The following is a 12,291-nucleotide window of genomic DNA, read 5'->3' as shown; positions in this document are numbered from 1 at the left end:
AGGTTCTCTAGGCAGCTGGGTGGGCTCTTGGTGAATCACGCCATGTGGTCGGTTTGGGGCCTGAGTTGTGAGGTGGCCCCCGCCAGCAGGCTGTGGTGCTGCCAGCTCGCTTCCCGTGGTCCGGAGGCTTCTAAAGTGCAGAGTTCCTGGTGGTTTTGAGGAGGGAATACAGTGGGCTGGGTGTGGCCCAGTGGTTAGCTCCTGAGGCCTGGGTTCCATCTCCAGGGCAACAAAATAGGAGTAGATAGGAAAGAAAAGATGACGCCCTGGCTCCACTACCCCACGTGTGGGGGCCCTCGGGTGGCCCTGGGACCCCAAGCCCCTCCGAAACGTTCAGATCAGGTGGAGAGCGGGGCTCAACCCGTGGCTTGGGGGAAGACAGCTCGGAGCATGTGTCAGGTACTCCTCAGCGTCCCCACAGCAGCACCCAGAGGCCTGTGTGCCTGCCTGGCCGGTGCCTGCGCTCTGCCTTCACTGACTCCCCACGTCACGCTGAACACCACCCACCATCAGCCTCAGAGGACCTGCCTGAGCTGCACTTAGTGAAGCACTGGGGATGGGACGCAGGGCCTGGCACAGGCTAGGCAGGCGCTTGCCACTGAGCTGCACCCCCAGCCCGGAGTGTTTGAGTTATTAACTCGGGTCCTGGGCCACCACCTGCCACCTCATCCTGTGACGTTCTCCCGATGGGACCAGCCCTGGCACGGCTGCATTTCCTTCTCTGACCCCGACCAGCATGCCAGGGCGGGGCAGGTAACAACAAAACAGGCTCGTAGAGCTGGCGCCCGCCTGGGGCTCCAGGCTGCACCCCGCGCAGGAACTGGAGGGAACCCGAGGGGGACAGGTGCCATGCGCCAGGGGATCAGCGTTTCACCTGCGACCCACAGGAAAGCTGCTAGCCAGCCTTCGCTCCTTCCCAGTTTCATTTTGATGCAGACTCTGGAATGTGGTCTGTATTTTGCTTTCAGTGCCAGAGGGTGCTGGATGGGGCCACCGCAGACCCAAGACATTCCAACTGCTGTTTGCCCCCGGGGTAGGTCTTGGGACAATTCTGACACCCCCTGCCCCAACACTGGGCCACATCTGGGGACTATGGTGGCTCTCAGGACTGGGGGAGCTGCTAGCCTGGAGTGGTGGAGGCCATGGCTCAGCACCCTGCAGTGCCCAGTGTGCCACCCCAGAAGGCAGCCAGGCCTTGAGTCCCAGTGCTGCAGGTGCTAAGCCACAGCCCTTCCATCAGGCTTCCTGTGCCCAGAGCCTGGGCCTCAGCTTCGAAGGGGGTACTGGCAGGGGCAGCCCAGAGCCTTCTGGAAGGTGGACGGGTAAGCCTCCTAGGGCGGAGGTGTGTGGCCTGCAGGAAGCCTGGTGCCGGAACCGGCTGAGGATTCCGGCTGGGTTAAGAGAGTTCAGAGGAAGCCGCGACAGGGTTTCCCAGAAAGCAGGGCGCAGCAGTGGAGTGAGGAAGGAGCAGGCCCAGCTCAAAACGAAACCGCCATCTGCCCTGCCCCCGCGTGCGGCCAGGTGTGCCTGCCCTGCACACCTGGAGCAACAGGCCCGGTGGGTCCCGGCTGGTGCTACCTGTTCTGCAGTCCTATGGCAAGGTGGCCTGGCTTTGGCTGAGGGAAGGCGGTGGAGAGGCTGGGCCTGTGGCCGTGGGGACCTGAAGGCCCAAGCTCAGGGTTCTGCTGGGCTTCCTGGGGGACAGGCCTGAAGGTCCTTGAAGCTGAGGGCGGGTTGGCCAGCAGAGGACCCACCCAGAGCCACCACCTGGGCCTTCAGGCCCCCACATTTCAGGGACTCAACCCTCAGGGCAGCGGGCCTCCCTTGGAGTCCCTGGCCCTGTGACCTAGGGGAAGGTCCTGTCCCTCTGCCAGCCTTGGTCACCCTGCCTGCAGACTACAGGCGATGGTTCCTGGGAAGGAGCCCCTCCTTGGCCCTGAGGCCTGTGGTTTCAAAGCCCTCCTGTGTACCCCACGAAGTGGGCCAAATAGCCTCCTGTCCCCATGTCACCTGTGGCCCTGAGCCCAGTGACGTGAGGTGGCCTGCAACTCCATGACCCTGCTGTCCACCCTGAGTCCAGTACACAAACGTTTGGGGCTCCTTCACAGTGCTTGTGAGGGTCCTCGAAGACCAGCAACTGGCCCTCTGCTGAAGCCCAGTCTGGCCAAGGTGCCAAGGCCCAGAAGTCAGGAGAGAGAGCCCAGTGCTACCCTCGGGGACAAGGCAGAACCCAGACAGGCCTCCATGTGGAGCTCCAGGGGTGGGGGCAGTGTCCCAGGCCAGGCAGCTGCTGAGCAAGGCTGGGCATGGGACTGGAGTGTGGGTCCCCGAGAGCCTGGCCCGGCCGGGGCAGGAAGGGACTCCACATACTTGGCCATCAGCAGGGCAAAGTCCGTCCCAAGGGCTGGGACAGAGGCCTCAGCAGGAGGGGTGGGGACCCCCCCCCCGCCCAAAGATCACCCTTTAACTTCCGGGGGTGGGGTAGAGAGCAAGAGGCGGGGGCACTCACTGGCAGGTTGCCTGCTGGAACATGTCGGCAGGTCAACCCTCCAGTGACCTTTGAGGGAGGAATAGGTCGTGGTCACTCAGATACCTCCCGAAGACTCTGAATGTTGACGCTACTTGGTGACCACACCTGTAATCCCAGTCACTCAGGAGTCCTGAGGCAGGAGGATCGCAAATTCAAGGCCAGCTTGACCAACTTGATGAGACCCTGTCTCAAAATAAAAAGAGCTGGGGTGCAGCTCAGTGGCAGAATGCCCGGGACCCATCTCCAGTGAAAAGGAAAGCAGGCGAGGCCAGCTGTGTCCCTGCTGTCCCAGGGACTCTAGAAGCCCAGGCCGGAGGATGGCAAGTTCAAGGCCAGCCTGAGGAACCTAGTGAGATTCTGTCTCAAAATAAAATTTGAACAAGGGGCTGAGGATGTGTCTCAGTGGCTCAGCACTTCACTAGCATGTGCAAGGCCCTGGGTTCCATCCCCAGCCCCACAAGAAAAGAAGGAAAAGACTAAAGGAAGCCTGGGACAGTGTTGTACCTGTCCGCTAGCATCCGAGGACTCCTGGGCTCCCTGTTCTCCAGAGAACAGGACCCTGGCTTTGCCCTGGCCTGTAGAGAGTGACGGAGGGTCTCCCCAGTCTCCCTGTAGGTGGGGAAAGAGGACAGGTGTGGATGCCCCCCTCCCAGCTGTGGGGTCACTGGATGGTGGCCCAGAAGGCTGGAGGTGCCCAGAACTACAACTGTCACCCCATGGATACTCTGCCTGCGCCGGCCTGTCCCCACCCCTACCAGGGGAGATAAACAGCCCCTGAGCAGCTGTGCTGAGCACCCCCTTCCTCTCACAGCAGGCTGTCAGCCTTCCTCCGGCCTCAGTGGACCCCTGCTGCCCGGCCTTTTCTACCCCGTCCCCCCCACCTGTGCCTTCAAGCCCTGGACACAAGAACCTATGTCCACTTCCTGTGCTGGCCTCTGACCGTCTTCACACAACAGCGCCTAGAACCAGAAGCCTCCTCCCTGCAATGCCCCAAACCTCCTAGGTTCCAGACTTCAGGGGTCTCTGATGCCCAACACCCCCTGGGTGCAGGGAGGGACCTTGACTCAGGGTCAGCGTCCTGTGGGAGCAGAGCCAGGCTGGGTGGGGAGGGCAGTCCTCCCTCCCGTGGGCTGCAAGCAGACGGTGAAAAGTGACCCCGGTTGATGGTGCTGCCTCCTTTCACCCCGCGGAGAGAGCAGGACGTTGGGGAGGGAGCCCCAGAGCTCCCTTGGCCGCTCTGGCTCCTCCTCCCTCCTGCCCCATCCCTGCTCCTCTGAGGCCCTCAGCAGTCCCGCCCCCCGCCAGCCCTAAGGTCAGCCCCCAGGTCCCGGGAGCCCTGGGGGTGGGGTGGGGCAGGGCAGGTGGAGCCAGGGAGGCAGAGCCCACTGCCCCGCCTCCAGGAGCCCTGGCTGCGGCCTCTGCATCTTAGCAGCGGGGTATCCGTCACCTATAACAAAAAAAAAAAAAACCAGCTTTCGGCGTTTTATTCACGGACAGTCTCTAAGTTGTTCAGGGCCTTGAACTTGCTTGCGATCGTCTTGCCTCAGCTCTCAAGTCACTGGGAGTACAGGCCTGTGACATCGCACCCCACTTTTTTAATTGACAAAAGTTTTTGACTTCATGTATCTCCGAGTGCAGGGGGTGGAGCCCAGAGCCTTCTGCGTGCTAGGCGAGCCCGCTGAGCCAGAGCCCTGCCCGTGCTTATTTCCTAGTGTGCCTTTCGCCTCCGGATGCCAGGCCCTGAACCTACCTGGCTGCAGGGGACGTGGTCTGAGCAGCACCGGCCTGGTACTGGCTCCCAGCAGCAGGATTCAGGACACCACAGACAGGGGCCACCCATGTCCTGGTGGGTGAGGGGACGCACAGCCTGGTCCATCCACACCTGGAGCCTCCTCAGTCACCAGCAAGAGCGAGGTGACAGTTGCAGCATCGATGGACCTGGGGACCTGGAACTCAGTGAAAGCCAGACACACCGGCCACAGTGTGTGACTCAGCGACAGGAAAGTCCAGGGCGCAGCGCTGGGGCGGGCTGGGGGACTGCTCGCGAGGAGGGGGCTTCTTTCAGGGTCATGCAGTGTTCTAGAGTCAGTGGTAATGGCGGCACAACTTGGTGAAACACGTGCCGAAACATGGAACTGACGGTGGCTGTACCACAGGTGACATCTCCACGGAGCCATTTCTAAAGGCCCCGCCCATCCCACGGGTTTACACTCGCTAACGGGCCGCCTCCCTCTACCAGATTCGTTACCAACAACCCAAGGGTGACTCCGCCCGAGAGTCCCCACGCACCTGGCCAGCCTCGCCCTGGGAAGCGGGTGCTGGGCCCAGGAGGTGAGGGGTCGGACCAGCCAAGGCCGAGGGACCGGCAGGCCGGCCGCCGCCACCTGCAGGGAGGGCGGGCGGCCTCGGGGTTGCGCCGGCAGCGCGGTCTGGGAGCCCAGGCAGGTGTGCTGGGAAGCTGGGAAGATGGAAGCTGGGAGCTGGGAAGCGCGGGCGGCCCTGGGCCCAGGTGCTTCGCCCCGGCCCCGCTCCGCAGCAGGGCGGGAGCCTCCTTCCCGGGGGTTTTCTGGCCAAGGGTCCCTCGCTGGCCACGGCAGTCGACATCCGGCTCTGCCCCAGCCCTTGCCCCGCCCAGTCCCGCAGGGACATGCAGGGCTGTCCGCACGCGCGCAGTCCCCTAGGTCGCCCCACCGCCCCGCGCAGGCGGTTCTGAGCCCTGCTGTGGGAGGCACCGAAAGGCGGCCCGCGGTGAGGAGTTTGCTTCTCCTGCCCAAGGTCACACAGGACAACTTGACCTTGACCCTTGGGCAACAGGGAGGTCAGAAAGGGAAGCCGGCAGGCAAAGGCACCAGGATGGAACCCGGACGGGGCCTGGGCACCCCAACCACGCCGCCCTGCACCTGCCGTGGCGCGTGCGGCGCGCCCAGCCCTGAAACCCACCGCGCTGAAGTGAAACTGAGGCCCGGCGCTCCGGGCGGGCGGAGGGCGCCGGCAGCCCACGTGGCAGGCCGGCTCGGCGGGGAGGAGTCCCTCTGTAAGTTGCGGTGATTTTAAAAAAGGATCCCGAGGCTGGCCGCACCACAAGGCTGCCACGTTCTCCCTTCCCGCACCCGCCCGCGCCCTGAAGCCCAGGGGCCGCTCGTGGTCGTGCGCAGCCGCTGGAGAGGGGCTGACCTCGTGCATCCGGGGTCCCTCTCCAGGCTCCGCTGATCCCGGTTCCCAGGGGGCTGCAGAACAGCTCCCCTCCCGGGCCGTTTTGACACTGTAGTCCACCTGGCCCTCAGGGGGAGGAGCAGGCAGAGATGGAGGATTGAAGGTGGACTCCAGATCGGACTTCTCCCCTCGGCCCCACAGACATGAGGCCATGATGTTCTTTGAGTGGGCACGGTGGGCACTGCAGAGTGCAGAGCGGCACCCCTGGCCTCCATCCACTCTATGCCAGGAGCATGTGACAACAATAATGTCCCCAGACACTGCTCAGTGTCCCCTGGAAGGACAGGATTGGCCCCCAGGTGAGATCCACTAGGGATCGAAGCATGGACAGCAGTAGACAGGTTGGGCTCTGAGCCAGGCACAAAGCCAGGCTGTCCACCTTCACCCTGACTGGGAGCACATGCTAAGGTTCCAATGAGGTCTGGGAAGTAGCCCAGTAGGCCGGCGCCTGCGCAGAGGGCTCAACCTAGGTGCCGCAGGGTGCTTCAGGCTGAAAGGCCCATGCGCAGATGGGAAGAGCCAGCTGTGGAGAGGACCTAGCACCAGCTCAGGGCAGCTCCCACTGCCTACCTTTTGGGTCAAACCAAGTAGCCTGCCAAGCCCCTGGAAGTGCTCCAGGCGTCCACTCAGAGGCTCCAGTGGGGACTCAGAACCTACTCCTCCCAGGAGGCCAGGGGCTGGCTTAGGAGAGGGTCAGCAGGACCTGGGGAGACTCGTGGCAGCCCATGCAGCAGAACCTTACCAACCAGCGCTGAAGTCTTCCAACACCTGCTCACCCAGGTGCGCCAGTTCAGTGCGGGTGTCCCTAGAGCCAGGCGCTAGCTCACACCTGTAATACCTGTGACTCAGGAGGATGGCAAGTTCAGGCCAGCCTTAGCAACCTAGTGAGACTCTGTCTCAAAATAAAAATATAAAACTGGGGGCTGGGAGATAGCTTGCAAGCACAAGGCCCAGTTCGATCCCCAGCACAGCAAAAAAAAAAACCCGGGCTGGGGGGTGCTGCTCAGTGGTTAAGTGCCCCCTGGTTTCAATTCCCAGTACAAAAAGAAGCACCTTTGAGAGGGAGCCCGGGGCTTGCAGGGAGCCTGGAGGACGGGCGGGAGGGAGTGCCACCAACAGGGGTGCTAGTTTCACCTGGCTCTCCCGAACCCGTCCTGAACCCGGGTTTCAGCGGACCTTTGGTTTGCCACGTCCCTGCTCGCCAGCACCACAGCGGGAGTTAGCTGGAACCACAGACAGGCTCTCGCTGCGTTGCCCACGCCACTCTGGAACTCCTGGGGCCAAGTGGTCCTCCTGCTTCCCAAGTAGCTGGGACAACAGGCACGTGTGGCCAAGCCATTCTAAGTGCACAGCTCAGTGACCTTAAGTGGATTCATGATGTTCTGCCGCCTTCCCCACTGTCCAGCTCCAAACTCTCCATCTCCTCACACTGAAGCCCTGCCCCATTCAATGCTAGTTCCCACCCTCCCAGCCCCCAGCCCCCACCATCCTATTTCCTGTCTCCTTGTCTCTAAGGACTCCAGGGACCTCCTGTGGGAGGATCCTGCAGTGTGTGGTATGGCCTCTGGCTCATGTCACTATCCTCAGGTCCATCTATACTTCAGCAGGTGTCGGGATGTCCTTCCTTTTTAAAGGCTGTGTAATATTCCAGCGTGTGGATAGACCACATTGGGTGTACCCGCTGGTCTGTGCACAGATGCTTAACTCGCTTCCACCTGTTTGTTTATGTTTTAATATTTATTTTGGGTTCTGATTGAACCCAGGGGCACTTAACCACTGAGCCACATCCACAGCCCTTTTTTATTTTTATTTTTGTTTGAGACAGGATTTTGCTACGTTGCTGAGGCCGACTTTGAACTTGTGATCCTCCTGCCTCAGCCTCCCAAGCCTTGGGATTATGTGGCCACACTACACACAGCTCCGCTGCAGCCCACATCAGCTCTTGTTGGTACTTTGAAACTGGACTGAGTGTGGCAGAAATGTTCCCCAGAAGACTTCCAGAAGGTTCTCCAGATACCGTGCTGATCTGCCTCCCTGGGAATTTAGTACATGGCATGCTTTTCTCTCTCTGGTGCTGGGGATGGAGACCGGGCCTCAAGCACACTAGAGGAGGCCCTGCCACTGAGGCACACCCTGGGCCCAGTCTTTTTTTTTGGTGGTGCTGGGGATGGAACCCAGGGGTGCTCTACCACTGAGTTGCACCCCCAACCCAAGACTTTCTTTCTTTTTTGGGGGGGGCCATTGCCATTGGGGGTTGAACTCATGGGCGCTCGCCCACTGAGCCCCATCCCCGCCCTGTTTTGTGTTTTACTTAGAGACAGGGTCTCACTGAGTGGCTTAGCCTCGCCTTTACTGAGGCTGGCTTTGAACTCATGATCCTCCTGCCTCAGCCTCTGAGCGGCTGGGTTTACAGGCGTGGCCTTGGGCCTGGCAGCCCAAGACTTTCTGAAAGCACTGGACAAAGCACACTCTCTGGTTCACCCCAGCCCCACCGCCTCAGCGTCCCCCATGGATTCCTTTCCAGGACAGTTTGGGGGGCTGAGCAGCTTCTGTCCTTCCACCAGCTCACATGAAGGGCAGACTCTGCAGCTACGGGCAGCACCCATTCTAGCCCTTGGGTGCCCATCATCACAGGTGGTTAAATATTTCAAATATCAGTGTGGAGGTTTATTTCCCCAAGCTCCTGTTACGGGACATGGGGATCCTCACCACTGTTTTGAGTTCATGAAGAGCGATACAGTGACCATCTTTGCATGTAATTTTTTTTCCTTTTGGTGCCAGGGATCAAACCCAGCCTCTGCGCCACCTCCCCAACTCTTTTATTTTTTATTTTGAGGCAGGGTCTCTCTACGTTGCTTAGGGTCTTGCTAAGTTGCTGAGGTTGGCCTCAAACTTGTGATCCTCCTGCCTCGGCCTCCCAAATCACTGGGATGACGGGCATGCCCCACCACACACCACAGCAGCTGGACCTTGACGTTCGTCCTTAATTACCTTCTCTGGATGGATTTCTAGGTCAGAGTCTCTGAGTCAAAGGTGATGCATACATTCAGGTGTTTGGTAGCTACTTGGTGAAGTGGCTTTTTTCCTGTGGACAGGTGAGAGGGTATGTTTAATAGTGGCATAAAAAGGTGAAATGCACCCTAGGTGCAGCAGCTGAATGACAAATGTATGCACCACACCACCTCAGTCTCCTGTTTCTTTCTTTTGTTTATCTGTTTGTTAAATAAAAATTTCTGTGGTACTGGGGATTGTACCCAGGGTGCTTTAGGGAGGGGGTCCGGGAGGAGGGGTCAGGGAGGGGGTCCCGGGAGGAGGGGTCAGGAGGGGGTCCCGGGAGGAGAGGCCAGGGAGGAGGTCCCGGGAGGAGGGGTCAGGGAGGGGGTCCCGGGAGGAGGGGTCAGGAGGGGGTCCCGGGGGGAGAGGCCAGGGAGGGGGTCCCGGGGGAGGGTCAGGGAGGGGGTCCCGGGAGGAGGGGTCAGGGAGGGGGTCCCGGGAGGAGAGGCCAGGGAGGGGGTCCCGGAGGAGGGGTCAGGGAGGGGGTCCCGGGAGGAGAGGCCGGGAGGGGGTCCCGGGAGGAGGGGCCAGGGAGGGGGTCCAGGGAGGAGGGGTCAGGGAGGGGGTCCCGGGGGGAGAGGCCAGGGAGGGGGTCCCGGGGGGAGGGGTCAGGGAGGGGGTCCCGGGGGGAGGGGTCAGGGAGGGGGTCCCGGGAGGAGGGGTCAGGGAGGGGGTCCCGGGAGGAGGGGCCAGGGAGGGGGTCCCGGGAGGAGGGGCCAGGGAGGGGGTCCCGGGAGGAGAGGCCAGGGAGGGGGTGCCGGGAGGAGGGGTCAGGGAGGGGGTCCGGGGGAGAGGCAGGGAGGGGACCGGGGGAGGGGTCAGGGAGGGGGTCCGGGAGGAGGGGTCAGGGGAGGGAGGGTCCGGGAGGAGGGGCAGGGAGGGGGCAGGGAGGAGGGGCCAGGGAGGGGGTCCCGGGAGGAGAGGCCAGGAGGGGGTCCCGGGAGGAGGGGTCAGGGAGGGGGTCCCGGGGGGAGAGGCCAGGGAGGGGGTCAGGGGGGGAGGGGTCAGGGAGGGGGTCCCCGGGGAGGGGCAGGGAGGGGGGTCCCGGGAGGAGGGGCCAGGGAGGGGGTCCCGGGAGGAGGGGCCAGGGAGGGGGTCCCGGGAGGAGGGGCCAGGGGGGGGGTCCCGGGGAGGGGGCCAGGGAGGGGGTCCCGGGAGGAGGGGTCAGGGAGGGGGTCCCGGGAGGAGGGGCCAGGGAGGGGTCCCGGGAGGAGGGGTCAGGGAGGGGTCCCGGGAGGAGGGGTCAGGGAGGGGGTCCCGGAAGGAGAGGCCGGAGGGGTCAGGGAGGGGGTCCCGGGAGGAGGGGTCAGGGAGGGGGTCCCGGGAGGAGGGGGTCAGGGGGGGGGTCCCGGAAGGAGAGGCCGAGGAGGGGTCAGGGAGGGGGTCCCGGGAGAGCACTGTGTGGGATTCCTATGAAGAGAGCAGGAGGTGGGGGTTCCTGGGAGGAGAGGTTGTGGGGTCTCTGACGAATTATTGACATTATACCCTTACGGGAGGAGACAGGGTGAGAGACCCCCGAGTAGCAAAACTGGGGTAATAGGTGGTCCCTAGATAGTAAAATCAGAGCATTTCAGAGAACAGAATGGGGTGAGTGGTTCCAGACAGTGAATTGGGCCCAGAGGTTTCTCTAGGACAATCAGGGTGTTTGGGATGCCTAAGTGACAAGACCGGGTCCTGAGAGGACAGGATGGATGAGGGAAAGGGAAAGGTAGTGGGACGTCCCAAGTTGTGCAATAAAAGGGGAACCCTGAGAGGTCTGGATGGGGGGATCTAAGGGATTGGCGAAGGGTTCCTGAGACCAAGAATGTAATAAAAAGATCTTGCTAGTTGGGGTGGGGGAGACCCCTGAAGCTGGGGAGAGTGTGAGGATGTCACCAGGAGGTAAAGGGGCTAGAACCAGGAATTGGGGGGCATTCAGAGGCAGGGACCCCAGAAAGTAGGTTCTGAAACAGATTTGGATAGTCTGGGGGGGGGACAAGAAGGCCTGGAGGGTGACAGGTTTCCAGGGCTTCAGAGAAGTCAGGGGTGATGGGGATGCTCCATCTACTCTACTGCAGAACGGTGTCCTGTGAGGATGAGATGGAACTCGGTGTGTTGGGGGCACACACTTCGAAGGTCATGCCACGATGACCTCTTCATTCCTGTTTCCCTCAGGGGCAGGGTGTCTCCTGTGTCCCCATGAGGGCAGAGTGGGACGATGTATGATGTGTTTCCTGGTCTTGCCACTCAGCCTGGACAAGGGTGGGGATTCCATGTACATGTTAGTTAACACCATCACAGCCAGACATGAGGACATTTAAAAATCCACCCCTGTCCTTCTCTTCACGTGGTTTCTGGGGTTCATCCTTTGAAGGATTCCCCAGTGGGGGAAGCTGGCCTGGAGTTCCAGACTTTTTTATTTTTTATTTCTTATTTGTTGATGAACCTTTATTTTTATTTATTTGTATGCGGTGCTGAGAGTTGAACCCAGTGCCTCTCACATGCTAGGCAAGAGCTCTACCACTGAGCCGCAGCCCTGGCCCTCCAGGCTTGGTTCTTCCTTACATACGCACATACCCCAGTCGAGTCCGTTATATGTAAGGTAGACTACTCACCGGCTCCAGAGCGCATCACAGATGTCACAGGGCAGAGCTCCAGGCTTCGGGAGTCTGGCCCAGACCTGCCTTTCAGTTCCACAGCAAGTAAGCGAGCTCAGCGGTTGGTGTTCACTTCTTTGCCCTCTCTCTGCTGATGATCATTATCTTGCCATTTCGCCTTCTGGGTGATTGTTTAACAGGTGCACAGTAAGCTCATGCTTAGGCACCTGGTCCAGGCTCTGGGGCCTCCTTGTGTGGTGTTGTGACCTTATGTACTTACCCACCGGAGCCTGTTCCTCTGCCTGCACTGAGACTCCATGAGCCCTTCCTCCTGATTCTTTGTTGGATTTTAGTGGTACTGGGGATTGAACCAGGTGTTGGTTTACCCCTAATCTATATCCCTAGCCCTTTTACATTTAATTTTGAGACAGCGTCTTTTTGAGTTGCCCAGCTGGCCTAGCGGGTCATCCTCCTGCCCCAGCTTCTGAAGCCCCTGGGATTATAGGTGTGTGCCACTGCACCTAGTCTGCCTCCCCGGTTTGATGAGAACGAAGTGCGGTATCTACAGCCCTCGGGAGAGTGCCTGGCCCCTGCCTTCCTGCAGGCTTTTCGCAGTCCCAGCTCAGGCATCATTGCCAAGCGGCAGGTCACCTGCATTCTGATCTGTGTTCTTGGCTCATACCTTAGAGACAGAAACTGGGCATGGTGGTACATGTTTATAATCCTAGTGCCTTAGGAGGCTGAGGCAGGAGGATTTTTAAGTTTGAGGTCAGCCTCAGCAATTTATCAAGATCCTGTCCTAAAATAAAACAAAAAAGGGCTGGAATGTAGCTCAGTGGTAGAGCACTCCTAGTGCAATATCTCGTACTACAAAAGTGTTTTACAGAGTTACAGGTCAATAACGGACTGTCGGGATAG

The sequence above is a fragment of the Sciurus vulgaris genome, assembly GCF_902686455.1.
Source record: "Sciurus vulgaris genome assembly, chromosome: 16".
NCBI classification, from domain to species: domain Eukaryota; kingdom Metazoa; phylum Chordata; class Mammalia; order Rodentia; family Sciuridae; genus Sciurus; species Sciurus vulgaris.
Note: the sequence above shows the minus strand (reverse complement) of the source record.